The sequence below is a fragment of the Elgaria multicarinata genome, chromosome 6 (assembly GCF_023053635.1).
Source record: "Elgaria multicarinata webbii isolate HBS135686 ecotype San Diego chromosome 6, rElgMul1.1.pri, whole genome shotgun sequence".
NCBI classification, from domain to species: domain Eukaryota; kingdom Metazoa; phylum Chordata; class Lepidosauria; order Squamata; family Anguidae; genus Elgaria; species Elgaria multicarinata.
In genome coordinates, this window is record NC_086176.1 from 11,637,062 (window position 1) to 11,653,707 (window position 16,646).

The 16,646-nt window shown below is 41.1% G+C and overlaps 1 protein-coding gene across 1 annotated transcript in view; it reads right to left on the reverse strand.

Annotated features, from left to right (window-relative positions):
- Positions 1-13,596: 13,596 nt before the first annotated feature.
- The window catches only part of MFHAS1 (multifunctional ROCO family signaling regulator 1), a 41,944-nt gene continuing 38,894 nt past the window's right edge, over positions 13,597-16,646 (reverse strand). Inside the window, exon 4 of the mRNA XM_063129029.1 lies at positions 13,597-16,472. The gene's annotated coding sequence lies outside the window, so the exon portion shown is untranslated. The remainder of the gene's footprint in view (positions 16,473-16,646) is intronic.

Sequence of the window (16,646 nt, forward strand, 5' to 3'; positions counted from 1 at the left end):
TGGTCATTACCTTTAAAGCCCTAAATGGTTTGGGTCCAGGTTACCTGCGGGATCGCCTTCTCCCATATAGTCCGCCCCGCACACTCAGGTCCTCTGGGGTGAACTTACTTCAGTCAGCTAAAACTAGGCTGACATCAGTGTCCCAGAGGACCTTTTCTTCTGTCGCCCCCAGATTGTGGAATGGCCTGCCGGAGGAGATTTGTAAAATTAACTCTCTGTGTGATTTTAAGGCTGCTTTAAAGACTAGCCTTTTCCGGCAGGCCTATCCAGATCAATGCTAAATCATGATTTATTAAGATGTATTGATTCCTGTTCTAATGTTGTTCCCCGCCTCGATCCAAAGGGAGAGGCGGGTAAGAAATAAATTTATTATTATTATTATTATTATTATTATTATCACCAGCCACACCCACTCAGTCCAACATTCCGCACTCTCTAGACAAACTCATTCAGACATACCTAAGGGAATAGAAATGTGGGTAACGCCACAATACCGCTGGGGGCTTTTCATCTGGAAGCACCCAGGGTCATCCCCTGAAACATTCAGGTGATTCTGCATTATGCCTTCAATAACAGCTTCTGCTAAGGATAGTGTGTCTCCTCTGAACGAATGCTTGGAGGACTAGCCTTTTCCGGCAGGCCTATCCAGATCAATGTAAAATCAAGAATTTTTAAGACGTATTGATTCCTGTTCTAATGTTGTTCCCCGCCTCGATCTGAAGGGTGAGGTGGGTAAGAAATATTTTATTATTATTATTATTATTATTATTATTATTATTATTATTATTATTAAAAACTCCTTCATACAGGACATAGTTAATAGCTAGTGGCCACTAGCTTAAATAGTTTTAAAATGGGATGAGACCAGGGGTCTCCAACTTTTTGGGTCATTGGAAACATATGGAATTTTGAAAAAATATTGTGGGTGATGTCACAAGATGGCTGACATGGGGGTGAGCCCTTTCACAAAACAGCTACTGTGCTACATGTGGCAAATCCCCCCCCCAAAAAACCCATTTCACAGAAATGCTAAGAGACAAGAACCTTGCCCAAGAAATATGTTTGGAGCTGATCCCCGAAAAGACAATCCCACTCACTCAAACCTTTCCGTTGTTCTCCGCTGCTGCCCAAAATCCCCCAAGCTTATCTGGCAGCAGTCTTCTTTTTCCTTCTCTCTCTCTCTCTCTCTCTCTCTCTTTGGTGGCTGGTTGTCAACTGCCTTGCCCTCTTCCTTTACTAAAGGACACTCTCTGAGCACAGAGAAGAAAGGAGGCCAAGTCTGCTACCCAGTGTTTAATACCCCCCCAAAAAAATTTTTTTAAATGGCAGGGGGCATTAGCAGGCCCCATGGGAGGTTTTTTGGGCACTATGCTGCCAACTCTAGGATTGGACAAGCTTATGGAGAAAAGACTATTAATAGTCATGATAGTTCTAGACCTTATGACACCATCTTCGGTTGTTTCCATATGGAGGGCTCCAAGCGGCTCCAATCAAGAGGCATTGTGCAGCCATTCTGTTTTTGCACCTCCAAAAAAGCTTTTATGGTAAGAAAAAGTAGTGGGGAAATGTAGGACGGTTACAAATGGAAGACAACAATATCTGGGCCTCCAGCAGAATTCCATGAACAAGGCAGGGTGATTGCACAATAAAAGCCTCATCTGAAAGCACCCTTAGAGAACTGGATTCTTTTAACAGGGTAACTTAATTTCTTCCTAGCTGGCTGTGAAGTTCTAGCATAAATTAATTAGATTCCCTTAGGAAAAATCATAGTAAGGTGCAAAGAGAAGATCTGGAAACATCAGCTTTGTATCTGTTATTTTTGTCTGTAGTCTTTACACTGGTAATGAATGTGTTACTGGTAGCTGGAACTGTTGAACCATCTCCAGCTTGGACTGGTGCAATTTCTTGCTGATTTTTCTGCACCGGCTTTTCATCTGTTAACAAATTAAACCATTTGTTATTATTCATTTGGAAACTTTTAGTGTGTCCACTGATTAATCAGCTGCTTGTTAACGGATTTATAAAATTTAAATAAATGTGCATGTTATTCAAACTTCAGGTACTAAAAGAATTTGCAATTTAAAAGCAAGGGTTTAGAAGGAAAGGCCTTCATTTATTAATTACTTATTTTTTATTTGTTTATTATTAGAAATATTTATACATTGCTCTCCACCCAATGAGTGCTCAAGGTGACACACAATTGAAAAATTAAACAAAATAAAATGCATGAAAACAGTGAAATAGAAACAAGGGAAGATATCTTCTTTCAAATGAAACAGACAGTGGCATTACAATCCGTTAACAGGCTGGTGGGACAATACATTCTTCACTAATCATCTGAAATACTCCTAGGGAGACAGTTCCATAATCAGGATGCTGCTACAGAAAAGGCCCTGTCTCATGTACCAACTAGTGTAACTTCTTTATGGGGTGGGACAGACAATAGTGCCTTGGATGACATCTATAAAACATGGGCAAGAGAAAGTGGTCATTCAGATATCCTGACAAAACCATTTAGGGCTTTATAGTCAAGAACCTGCACCTTGAAATGAGCTTGGAAACAAACTTGGAGTGAGTGAAGTTAAAGACAGATGATATATGCTCTCCAAACTGCACACTAGACAGCAGTCTGGCCATTGCATTTTGCGCTACCTGTTTTTGCAAACACTTGGCAAGGGCATGTCCACATACAGCATGTTATAGCAATCAAAATGGGGATCGCTGTGCCCAGATCCACCTTCTCCAAGAAAGGGTGCAGCAGCTGGTATACTAGCCAAAGCTGAATGTAGCCACCTGACCCAGAGATCCATCAAAAGAGCAGCAATCCTATTAGTTTGAGACCTTTGATTCACACCTTTATCAAGGTTTCTACCTCCATATTCTTTACGGGATTAAGATCGGCTCCTTCATATGTGTTTTTCCCCAGGAATTTTCTTTCTCTGCCTTTCTATATGTTCCATTATGCAACCACTAGGTGGCACTCTGGTATAGTGGAATTGCACAAATACACAAGGATTCTATAACACTATTCAGAAAAAAATACTAGACTTTCCATGTTTAAAAAAAGGCGCATGTGAGAAGCTCTGGGGGATGACAACATTGTGTAAAGAACCCACAAACAATCACGAGTGAGGGATCATAAGCATATAATAAAAGCCTCGTGTAAAAGCGTCTAAGTTAAGTAAAGATTGCAGCTCTATCACTTATAGATGTTTCCATGATGGAAGAGGATTTATGATAGATGGAATATAAATAATTGAAGAGCCCCTCTTTTTTGTTACCTGTACTTGGCAAATTATTGTTTCTGTTTTATCCTAGTTTTTGCCTTTTGGGAATCTCCTGTTAAAATATTGTCAAATTACTAGAGTTGTCATTCTTCATAACTCATTTCCTTCTCTAGGTTTGCATTTTTGAATGCCATTTCACACACCGCAGCTGCTGAGATATATTTTGATAACCTATTGTAGTTTTTCATCTTTAACCTGAAGAACAATCACCCTCTTGGTTTTAAAATAGCAGATTGTTGCAGGATACACAAATACTGCATAGAACAGAACCTCTTCCGTGTGCCTTTTTTAAAACATGGAAAGCCTGATATTTTTCTGAATGGTGCTATAGCATCTTTGTGTATTTGCACAAGGCTGCATAGAACCGCCTTCAGCCATTCATAATGGCAGTAAAACCCTAGCTTGATGAGCCACCGAGATGAGATCCCTTAATTCATACCTTTGATGTTTACATTGTACATTGTACATGTACATTGATGGTGCTATATAAATAAATAAATAAATAATAATAATAATAATAATAATAATAATACTGTGTTGATCATGTCAGAGTCTGAGAGCAGCATAGCTTCTCTGTTTTGATCAGATCCCCACAAATGACAGTTTATACCAGTTTATTTCCATTTTTGGCCCTCCAAGTGATCATGGATAGGCAGTTAAAATGTATCTATGCATCCTTTTTCTTCTCTCAGATCTCTGGTAAATGCATAGGTGCAGTTTGATATTTTTATGTTGCTGAACGTTAATATTACCTCTGAGCAAAATGACAACTCGAGTGACCAGTTGCTTCAAGTAAATGGCATGTATTGTGCTTGATATATTAAAGCTGCTCACCTGCTTTAAATATTTCCTTTGGAGAAAGAGGTTGACTCCGCCCAGGCCCTAGCTTTGTGCCTGTGTTGGGAAGAACCTTTTAAAAAAGTTGGTGTAAATGAGACCATTAAAACACACACACAGAGAGAGAGGTTTTCAGTCACACATACAACCTAACAATAAAATAGTAAATTAAGAGAAAGGAATCACGAACAGGAAATTTCATACAGAGCTGAAACGCTGTGTACAATCTACTCAGTAGTGCATTTTTAGTTAACAATTTAGTACATGCAGGATTTAGCACCTAATCTAACTATGGATCTAGTTCGAGTACCAGAAAAGACGCATAAAGTAAAAGGGTAATCCGTATTTACAGAATGTGTTGATTTCTCCTTATCAGATTCATGAAGTGTTATCCTCCGTTGGGGTGTGTGTGTGTGTGTGTGTGTGTGTGTGTGTGTGTGTGTGTGTGTGTGTGAATACGCACTCATATACACTAGGGCAGCCTTCCTCAACCTGGGGTGCTCCAGATGTGTTGGACTACAACTGGCTGGGGCATTCTGGGAGATGCAGTCCAACACATCTGGAGCGCCCCAGGTTGAGCAAGGCTGCACTAGGGGAAAGAATAATAGCGAAAATGGCTGTGAAAAGCAAAAAGTAGTCTAATGATGATATGTTAAGCTATGTGGGAAAGCTATGTAAGCATTTTCAGGGATTCTTTCTGTTGCTTGTCTTTTTCTCCCACTTGCCAGCAGAGGGCAAGTAATGAACTGAATTCTAGGTTTTTAAAGAACTAATAAGGCATCACTGCCACACCCTCCACATTTCTAAGAAAGGGATTTGATTGAAATATTTTTTCTTCTGAAAGAATGTCACTTACTTCTGAAGGCTTATCAAAACATCTGTTTTTGGTTTCAGGATGGCAGTATAAGTATCTGCAGAAAAAGCGAACACATAACATAGATTTGGGTTCAGCCTGCAATGTAGTCAATGCCTTGATGTCCCAGTAGTCCTCTGAACATTCTAGTAACAATTTAGTGTTGCACTGGGACTTTGGAGCTGAAGAAAAGTGTATTCTGGCCTTTGCTGCTAGCCAGGAGACCAGGGGCAACTGGGAAGCTTCAGCCTGTCCTCCAGGAAGTATATCATGGCAAAGAGAAGACCGACCAGGTCCCATTGATCAGCCAGAGTGCTTCAGGAAGCTTGCTTCTCCCTACTTGCCATAACGAACACTTAGCTCCAAGAGTCAGTTGCCCTGGGACTGCAGATCTGAAGGAGTTCACACTCCAGTTTCTGCCACCAGCCAGGGAATTGCATGGTGCTGTCAACCTTGGCTGCCAGTCCAGGTCTGGGCCTGATTCAAAGTGCTGGTATTAACATTTAAAGCCCTAAACAGCTTGGGGCCAGGCTATCTGAAGGAATGCTTCCTCCCATATGTACCTGCCCAGACCCTAAGGTCATCCTCAGGGGTCCTTCTCTAAGAGCCCCTGCCAAAGGAAGTGAGGCAGGGGGCTACCAGGAGGAGGGCCTTCTCTGCTGTGGCACCCTGGTTGTGGAATGAGCTCTCTAAGGAGGTTCACCTGGCACCTACACTATATTCTTTCAGACGCCAGGTGAAGAACTTTTTATTCTCTCAGTATTTTAACAGTCTATAAATTAATTTTAACTTGGCTGTTTTAAATTTGTATTTAAAATTTGTGTTTCTGCACTGCTGCTGATTTTATCCTGGTTGTGCTTTTATTTAATATTATGGTTTTATACTGTTGTTTTATACTTTGAATGGTCTTAATGTTTGTGAACAGCCCAGAGAGCTTCGGCTACTGGGCAGTATAGAAATGCAATAAATAAATAAATAAATCCTCTGGGTCATCTCCCATGCCTTCCCCTGGTCATCTCATTTTTTAAAAGATCAGGGATTATACACTTTTTAAAATTATCGCAGGATATCCCCAATGTGTAAAGTCGGCATTGCTGTTTCATCGAACTCTATGGAACAATGCCCAGAGGGGAAGTTTTCAATTACAAATCACGTGGTTACCATCTAAAGAAACCCGTAGTGAACATGAAAAGATCCAAGAAAAAAACCCTGGTAAGGTGTGGGTTTTTTCCCTTAATGTAGAGACGCTTTATTTAACTTCAAGAATTGGTGCCTGAATTTGCTTGCTTTTCTCTTTCCTTTCCATTCCTTTTTCCCCCCCCTTTTGTATCATGACTTTCAGACGTTAAGCCTTTTGGGAAGGACTGTTTTCTTTTACAGCATTTAGAAAATTGTAGGTGTTTTATAAGTCAACCACAACGGGTTAAATCCAATCAAATCCAATCTCATGCAAGTGACGTTTCCCAACCTTACGGAACAGATTTGGGGTAAGTGCTGGTAGCTGCATTCTGCTGGTGGACAGCCAGGATTGGATACAATCCAGGAATAATAATTTTCTCATGAAGACTCTGTCACAAAGGACAATAAGTTAAAAGCACTTTTTAGTCAAGCAACATTTTTGTTTGTTTTAGGCTAAATATCTACTAGGCTTAAGCAGACCTCTTACCTCTGGAGGTAGGAATTAACCTTGAAGGAGAGTGGCATATAAAGTTTCTTTCCTCCCTTAGGAAGCCATCGAATGGATGTGTCAACTCCAAATCCAACATGTCCTTGAGCTCCTGAAGAAATTGGCATAACTTCCTCAGTTAGAAATGGTAACACAACGAAATCTGTCCATCCCAAGCGTCGTGGGCTTTTCACCTTTTGTTCCTAATGAACCTACCACTCAGTGCCTCCACTTAGGAATTAATGAGTAGAGATGCTCTTTCATCTAGCCCCACTGAATATCTGTGGTCTTGTTTGTTGTGGTAGCCATGGAAGCAATGGCTGTCTGACTCACTCACAAAACAAGGACAGCCGAACAAGCATATTTCAGTCCAAAACATTTTCGCTACCAAGGAACTGAACATCTATGTAATTTTACTGTGCAAAAATCTATGGAAAGAAAGCCAAGATTTTATTTGTAGACTTTCAGTCTCAAGAAATGACATCCTAGCGGAATTCTCCTAGATATTTATGCCTCTGTGTGTTCGTCAGAGTGAGTTAGGCCATGGCGGTGGCACACCAGGAAGAAGAGAACACTTCTTTGAATGGCTAATCTCTCAAAGTATTTGCATTTGATTGTGGAACATGAATAGGAAATAAAACATGTTCTTTACATTACGGGAGGAATGTAATCCAGAGATAATAGTACTGATGGCAAGAAGTCTAAGGAAACTTATTTAGCCCTGCCATCTTTGTTTTATTTTATTAAAATATCTATGTCCCTTCGTGGCGTTCTGTGCTACAAGACAGCAAACCTCATCTCCCTTCACAAGCAATGATTCAGGCCAGTTTATACAAACTGAAGAACGATAAAGTTGTTTCCTGCTCTGTAGTACTTTAGGCTGCAGCTGTAGGTATAGGGAGAATTCTATGTATTAATGTAACCCACCTGCATCCCCGGATGCAGAAGTGGATCCAGAAGTGCTCCTGTTTAAAACTGCTGTGTGTTTTCCTTGCAACACCACCCTCTGTGACATCACCACCCTATGTGACATCACCACACTGTGTGACATCACCCTCTCTTGGTTCAATGTCAGTTGATCAGGGGTATCCTGTCAGTTGGTCAGTAGTCTTTACAGCACCATAGGAGCATTTCTTATCATTGGGAACAAGAGAGAGAGAGGCCCTTTTGAGATGTAAGTAGGATTTCTCAACAGCTTCTGTATTCTAGTTACCAAATCATTTACCTCACTTCCCCGAACAAAGAAATTCAAGGGCAGCACTGACTGAATTTAATTTCCCTTGAATGAGAAAGTACTGGAGTCCTGGCATTTTGTCCCTGCTCACATCATGAAGAGGAAAGGTAGGAGGGCCCTGCAAGCCCCACTTCCTGCCTGATACCTACCACCACCACCACAGGTCTTCATAAGCTACAGCACCTACATCTTTCCTCTACATGCACATAAACACACCAACTCCTGCTTACCTGCTCTGAAATGGGAGAACTGCATCCCTGGAACACCCTGCATGGGGGAAAGTAACAGGTTAGGGAGAAAGTTAGGCTGAATCCAAGAAAAGGAGGGATGGATTCTGTCTCATTGGGACGGAGGCTCCACAGGGCAAGGGCAAAACATCTGAGAATGAAAAGTTTCGCCCTGGCTGGCCTCTCTGCCTTGCGGAGGTCCAGAAAGCAATGAACAAATTCCTCAAATTCCTGTCTGGAATTAAGCAGCCGGCAAGAGCATAGATTCTAGCCCAGACGATGATGAGACTCTGTGAATGGTATTTGTCACTGTTTGGAGATGGATTATACCAGCTAAACGAAGTTGGATTCATAAAAGGAATAATCTACACTGTGCATCACTGCCCGGAACGGCCTGTGCTACCCTTTATCTTAATTGAAACTCTTTCCTTGGGGAACTTTATGATGGGTAAACCCAGCATTGTGGGGGGGCAGGGGTCCACCTCTCACAAGCCAAGAGAGAACGTGTATTGTTCCTGCAGTTTTCGTGGGTTTGTTTCTACGTTTTGTTGTGTACCAGGCACCAAAATACCATGCTTCTCAGTTCTCCCATTTCAGAGCAGATAAGCAGGAGTTGGTGTGTTTATGTGCATGTAGAGGAAAGATGTAGGTGCTGTAGCTTATGAAGACCTGTGGTGGTGGTGGTAGTGGTGGTGGTAGGTATCAGGCAGGAAGTGGGGCTTGCAGGGCCCTCCTACCTTTCCTCTTCATGATGTGAGCAGGGACAAAATGCCAGGACTCCAGTACTTTCTCATTCAAGGGAAATTAAATTCAGTCAGTGCTGCCCTTGAATTTCTTTGTTCGGGGAAGTGAGGTAAATGATTTGGTAACTAGAATACAGAAGCTGTTGAGAAATCCTACTTACATCTCAAAAGGGCCTCTCTCTCTCTTGTTCCCAATGATAAGAAATGCTCCTATGGCGCTGTAAAGACTACTGACCAACTGACAGGATACCCCTGATCAACTGACATTGAACCAAGAGAGGGTGATGTCACACAGTGTGGTGATGTCACAGAGGGTGGTGATGTCACAGAGGGTGGTGTTGCAAGGAAAACACACAGCAGTTTTAAACAGGAGCACTTCTGGATCCAACCAACGGTCCACATAGCCCAACATCTTCAGTCCCATAGGCTAATCATCTTCCTATGGCGAGCCCATCAGTAAGTCCAACAAGAAACAAACTTTAAAAAAAAAAAAAAAACAGAGAAGGAAACAAGGAGAAAAAGAAACGCCTCCAACAAAAAGACTTCAAGGCCTCAGCTAGACCTACCGATAAGATCCTTATCGCAAGATCTCCCCCTCTGTTCAACGCGGCACGCGATGACCTCAGAGGGAGAGGCATTGCGCCTGCCATTTTGTTTTGTTTTTCCTTAAAGGGGATGTGCACGAGTGCTCATGCGCAAAAGGTAAGGGGTTTTGTTTTTGTTTTTTTAAAAAGTTATTTTCCCTGCTCCCCCCACCCCATCCCCAATGGGCGCAGTGCTCCGCTCTGTGCGCGGGTCCCAGCTCCTCGCAAGTAACTGTCATAAATAAACCGCGAGGCCCGGCCACACATTCCACAGTCTTGGGATCAGCCCAAGACCATGGAAAAAACGAGCTCAAAGGGTAGGGCGAGATCTTGGGGCAAGGGAGGGATCATCCCTTCCTGATCCCGGGATCCCCTGTGCGTCATGTGAATGCACAGGGACGATCCCGGAGATCGCCCTGGGATTTCGCCCTGTCTAGCTATGGCCCAAATCGCTAAGCATTTCTCAGATGAAGCTGCCACAATGGCAGTCGAAAGAGAACTGAGGTATTGGGCGGGAACCGTTCACACATGCGTGTTGCGCAGGACAGGGGGTGGAGTTCCTACCCAAAACACCTCAGCTATGGAATTTTCCCAAATGAAGCTCCACACATGCCCATGTGTGTGATGCACAGAGACCATGAAGAAGAACTAGGCACTTAGTCCTGATATCTTGCTCAACAGCAGGAGTGGTGGTCCATAGCTTAGTGACAGAACATATGCTTCCCATGGAAAAGGCCACATATTCAATAATATGATACAATATAATATAATTATAATTAATATAATTAACATAATCCCAATCCTATCTAATATGTGTTGCTACACACACACTGCTAATGTCTAAGAACCAAAGAGCTGAAGAATGGTGAAAATTTACAGAAAGGACACGATGTCATCACTACTTCTTCTGATCCTGCCAGTTTCACGTTTTCTTTCATCTCAAAGGACTGGGAAGCCAATTTTGACAAAAGAGCTCTAATTGGTAGGAATGTGATGATCTACAGCAATGAATTCTGACCTGTTTCAAGGAGTTCCTTACCAAGATCTGCAATGGCAGCCAAGCTTCTCCGAAAGATGGCTCGCCCGCCTCTCCTCATCTCACACAACTGCAGAGGAAGGTTGTGTGCATTCAAGGAAGAACTTTCCATTCGCTCAGGATGACCAAGAGACCCAATGGGCTTTCCAGAGGGCTACATGAACAGAAGGTGCTTCAAAGTGACCTCCGAAAGCCTGTGCTGTGACAGAAGAGTTGCTCAGCAGCCAGGCGGGAGTGGAAGGGCGCCCCAAAGGTGGAAAGCTTGAAAAACCCGGTTTTATCCTGGTTGTGCATTTTATGCTGTATTTTGTATTTGCGTTTTTAACCTGTTGGTTGGTTTATTATGGTTTTAATTTTTGTGAACCGCCCAGAGAGCTTCGGCTATTGGGTGGTATAAAAATGTAATTAATTAATAAATAAAATAAATAGAGCAGATGGGGAAAGCCATGATTTGAAATGGGGGTATTTTGAAGATTTTTTTTAAAAAAGGAGAGGGAAACAAAGACAATCCCATTATTATTATTATTATTATTATTATTATTATTATTGTCATTTCCACATCTTTCCTCATGACTATATTTGTAATTGAGTTGCAAGCTATTCTCATAAAGAAAATACTGCTAAAGGATAATATAAATTAATAATTTAATAGGCAGCTAGCCCAAATCCTGTCTTTCTAAAATAAGCCTCCACTAATCTCTTCTGAATAGATAAATCAGCTTTAGGATTAACCTATATAACTATACTTGTATTACAAAAAGTTGTATGAGTGAATGTATGTATGTATACATATGGACATCTGGTATTTAAAAGTGGGATAAAGGGACCAATCTATAATGTCCCTGACCCTCAACCATGCAGAAGCTGGTCTGCAGCCCCTGATTTAAAGTAACTTAGTAGCCTGTTGCATCAGTTCTGATCAATGGCCATGCTGGATGGACATGATGGGAGTTGTAGTCCAAAACCTCTAGAAGGCACCAGGCTGGGTCAAGCTAAGAAATACAGCGTGTGAGCCTGCATTCCCTGGCCAGAAGGTACTACTGCTAATAAATAAATGCTCAGCAGACTTTTCAGCAGACTTCATATAAATGTATTTTTGTAATCCTTCTTTCAATAAGACTGTAAACTGATCCTCATATTGCAGATTTGGGGCTGAGAAGGAATAGCTTTCTCAGGGCCACCTAGCGAGTTCATGGCAGAGGCGAGACCTGAACTGGGGACTTCCTAATCTGTTGCGCTGAGCAATCTTTCTTAATGGGTTTGCTGGGGGCCCAGGGAATCCCTGCCCAGCAGGAAATTTGTGGATTGGGCCCTAAAACACTCCTCTCTTGAAACATCCTTCCTAGCTGGTGACCCTCTCTTAGGAGGTAGAAAGTAGCAGGAAATAAATAAAACCCAAGACATCTAGATTCTCAAAAGATAGCTGTGTGAACAATGGCATTCCTGGTTACCCTAGCAACGTGTTTTTACTTTGCCTAGGCAACAGAGATTGCTGGTGTCGTTTTCTAAAACCAGCTCATAAAGACCTCCGATTCTGGTTATTGCAGTTATGGGTCATTGCTAAAACTAATAAGGAATTAGAAATTTCCGAGGGCCAGGTAAAGCAATTAATTAAATACAAGAAAGCTTGTGAGGAATATTTTTTAAATGTGCAATGTTAGTGATTTTGTAGATAATGTTCTATAATGCAGTAAAAGTCTTAGTTCTTTTTAAAGCATATCTTCGAATTATGGCCTGTAAGTATAATAGCTTTCCTACTACATCTTTCTTTTAGAGAGGTTTTTATTTTTATTCAATTTATAGGTAAGGCCTGTAGGCAGGGATGAAGCGCTGAAACTGGTACTTTTTGGAATCCAAACGTATGCAAACCAAGAGAGTACATGCTGGGTACACTTCCCAAAATTTGTTCAGATTATTTAACTGAGTCACCCTCCTGAGATTTATTGGTAGAAGTCTCTTGAAAAACTTTTGTTTTGAAATGAGGATATTTGCCACCTCCATCAATTCTTATTTATTTCCCCTCATTGCTACATTTAGATGACATTGGAAAGTTTAAACTTCCTAGTTTATGTGTAAGGGATTTAGAATTCAGACATAACTTTGACAGCCCTCCTCAACATGAAGCCATCTATTCTAGATATAGCTAATAATCTGGTTTACTGCAGAGAAATGGAAACCAGTTCAAGTACTTTCATGTTACCTATCTATGAAACATACCTGGAAAGGTAAGGTTCTGAGGATCCTGCTCTTCTATAAAAAAATACCATTACGTATTTTGTATGCATAATCCTAAAGGCAGATCTAAATCACTACTGGCTTTTGTATTGTCAAACAAATAGATAGCCACCTTTTACTTGTATGTTGAGTAGCACTCACCTTTTTCACACACTACTGCAACTTTAGATCTTTCTGCAAGAACTACCATCTACCTAATTAAAGTTGCAATCCTATACCCACTTCCCTAGGAGTAAACCATCCCTGAACTCAATGGAAATTAATTCTGAGTTGGTATGTGTAGGGTTACAGTGTAAGTCTTCGTAATGCTTTCTCCATTCCATCATGCCAATCTTTCTCCCCCGCCTTCATTTTATCCGTCTTTAGAAGAATTCTGACGAAGTTCAAAGCTTGCTCACCAAGGGTTTTTAATTGGTCCCCCAAAAAGCTATTATGCTACTATTGCCTTTTGTTTTGTATTATAAATATAAAAAGCGGGAAAAGGAGGCCTGTTTCAAGACGATTTTAGAAACGGATTTAAAAACACACACTTTACAGTCGGAATTAGGAGAAGCAACCTGTTCTGAAGAGTTACCCATGTTGGCTGGCTGCAAAAACAAGAGCATGGGAGCAATCCTATGCATGATAAGACAGAGAAAAGGCCTACAACTCCCAGCACGCCTCAGCCAGCATAGTTCATTGGAGCATGCTGGGAGTTTTAAGTCTTTTCTGTCTAAACATGCATAGGATTGCACCTTTAATAGGCTACTTCTAACCCTTTTTATGTGGAAGGATGAGAAGCACTTAGTGATAGCGTGATTCGTATCTGCCAGAATTTACTTTTGCTTTGGAGAGGGAAAAAAGTACACATAGATAAATGTATGGTTGTGAGATAAATGAGTAGCCAGAGATGACTCAAGTTTAAGATGACTTTTATTCTCAGTTGTCGTTTTTCCTCAGTGAGAATATTTTTTCGTCTTTTCTTTTTTGTTAAAAAAAAATGCCTGTGCTGTAATATGGAGAATTAACAGACAGCCATAAATATAGCCCCCAAGCCCTCTGCTGAACGAAATTGCATCCATGTTACACCAACACCCCTTTTTCCTGGCCTTGCAGGAGTGAATCACAAAGATGAGCTGAAGTGAACCTTTTGAGGAGTTAAAACAACAACAACGACAACAATAATGACAACCAGCAACAACACATTTGTCTTGGCAGCACACTGATGTATAGCCAGGAAACTGCTTTTCCTGTCACAGAACCTAGGAAGAGAAAATGTGACTGATTACAAGGGCAATTCTCCAGCAGTTAAAAGGAATGGCTTGATTGATTCTTGTGCTTTGCAGAGCGAAACCACACCCTCTTCCCAGAAGTAGAAGAGGCCTTCCACTGATGCTACCACAACAAGTTCCCATAGAGACACTCTGCCAGCCAAATCCCATTGTCTGTACTGAAGCATCCTGCATAGGAAAAGAGTGTTTTTTAAAAAATGTATTTGCTCTTAAAGTTCTCCCACAACTGCCTACCCTCATCTCCTACTATACAATGATGTTGAGCATCCTTAGTTAAATGCCTGAAATCACAGATGGGGACTGAAGTCCATCCATTTCTAGACCGACAGCAGGGGAAGGTCAATCTCCAATCACCGGCAAAGACAGACTTTCACAGGCACCCAAAAGTTTTCATTTTGGCTTTGAGAGGGGAAATCAAGTCAGCTGTGTTTTTCTTCCATAATCCAAAGCGACCTGGAAAGTTGTGTCAAAGGTACACTTTGACACCTCAATTAGCATTTGCCAGAAATTCAGTGGTAACCACCACTGGTTAGCATTGCTATTTTGGCACTTTACCACAGAATGACCAGATATTATTGGATCCTATTTAAGGCAAACTTAAACAATACATTTCAGAAACCCAAACTATTTTATTTAAGTGATGTTTCATCGAAAACCTGCGTGTGAAATTCTTCTTGACCATCAGGAATGTGACCTAAAAAGCTAATTCATTTCTGGGAATATTCCACTTAAAAATCCATACTAGATCTGAAATTTCGCACAAACCCCAACGAACAGTAAACTGCTGTTAATCCCTCTTGTACACGGAGTTGTCAACTGGTCTGTTCTAGAGAAAACATCAGTCCTTTCAACCACACACATACACAAATTAGCCACCGGGATTTAAAATGTTCCACCTTTTCAACTTCTTTCCAAATACGGCATATCTTTTATTAATGGCTGTTCTTTAGATTTCCCTATGGAAACCCATCTAAGACTTAGACTTTAAAATGCAGCTAGAATTTTTGTATGCGATTTAAGAGTGGATATTATGGAACCTGGAGGCCTCACCAACCTGGTTGCCTCTGCCCTGTAGCTCTTCTCAAACCATTCCAGAAATTTTAAAAGCTTCCATCCATATAGTCAGGATAGTTTGTGTTGCAAGAATGGTACACAATTACAATTGTGGTAGGTGTGGTACATATAGCCATATGCAATCTGATCTAACCATACATACAGAATTTATTAACGTGATCAAAACGGTATAGGAGCAACAATTGAATGGCAGCAATTACACTGCTCAAGTAATATTTCAACTTGGGGCTGAATAAATTGTTCTTTTGAAACCAATCTGCAGTGTTATTCAAAATCAATAACTTTTCAAAGGTTGATAGAAATTTATTAATAAGGCAGTGTGGATGTCAAGGGGGAAACACTTATGGAACTGAGAAGGTAAAATCTGTTGCGGCAAGAGTTGAATTTACCTGATGTGTTCAAGTGCTTAGTTTTAATACACTGAACCTAATGAGAAAGCCCAATCTTTGTGGCATATTGTCACCAATAGTTGAATTGCGCCCTCCTTAGGCTTCCAGGTCTTACCATATTTTATTCCACTGTGGCTGGAGCACTGTGGGGGACGGACCTGTTTCTATGCAACTCCTTGCTCCATTTTGATCCATGCCAATATTTTCTGAGAGCTTCAGCATTGCTCAGGGATGAACAATTCCTGGCTTAATTCATTGCTATCCACTGCTTTATGACTATGCTACAAATTAGTGTTTGACTAGAGCGGCCTTCTCTCTACACTATTTTGTGCTGTGGTACTCACAAGATGGAGCATCCTAAAATCTAGAATGGTTTTTGTTTTAGTTCTTCAGTTTGTTTAGGTGACTTTTACCATAAAACTGTGGAAGTCAAAGTATGTATTTGGTGTGTATGTGCGACAGATGTTTCGACAGTGAAGATACATACATGCAGTATTTTGACAACAAAACCAGAACCCAGCAGCTGTTCTAGCACAATCTCCATGTTGAACTTTGCACCTAGTGTCAACTTAACTCTAAGCTGCACAGATCATTAAAACTTACAAAAATAAATATTAACACTTTACAAAAAAAAAGTAACACAAATGACTGAACAGCAGTGATTCCTCTTTCACATTTGACAAGCTTGGAAACGGATTGCCCCCAATACTGCTGTCCTTGACTGCAGTTGTGGCTTTTACACTGCACAATGAACATAATCCCTGAGAAGCTTTTCAACCCATTCTGTTGGCAAGCAGCTCTTTGCAAGAGAATGATCCTGAAGCTGAGGGTCAAGCGACGAATCCTTCAGTCCACCTTCCATCCACAAGTTAATATATTACTTTAAAAACCATTTCAGTTTTGGGTTTGTTAAGTTCTATATTCAGTCCCTGGGAACGTGTCCTTCAGAAGAAGAGGTATTTTCCAGTTTTGATTTTACGACCTTTTCCACAGCACAGCACCACCACAGAATCATTAATTTCTTCCTATGGGGAAACTAAAGAAAGAACAAAGGGATGTTTACATGCAAGAACCAAATCACAGAAACTTCCCAACCAGTGTTGTCATAAGCAGAGCACGGCCTTTGAAGAACAAGACTTCTCAGTGTTCCTTCTCAGAGTAGGGATCCTTACATGGGCTGGTCTTAGTACATGTCCCTGTTTGTAAAAGC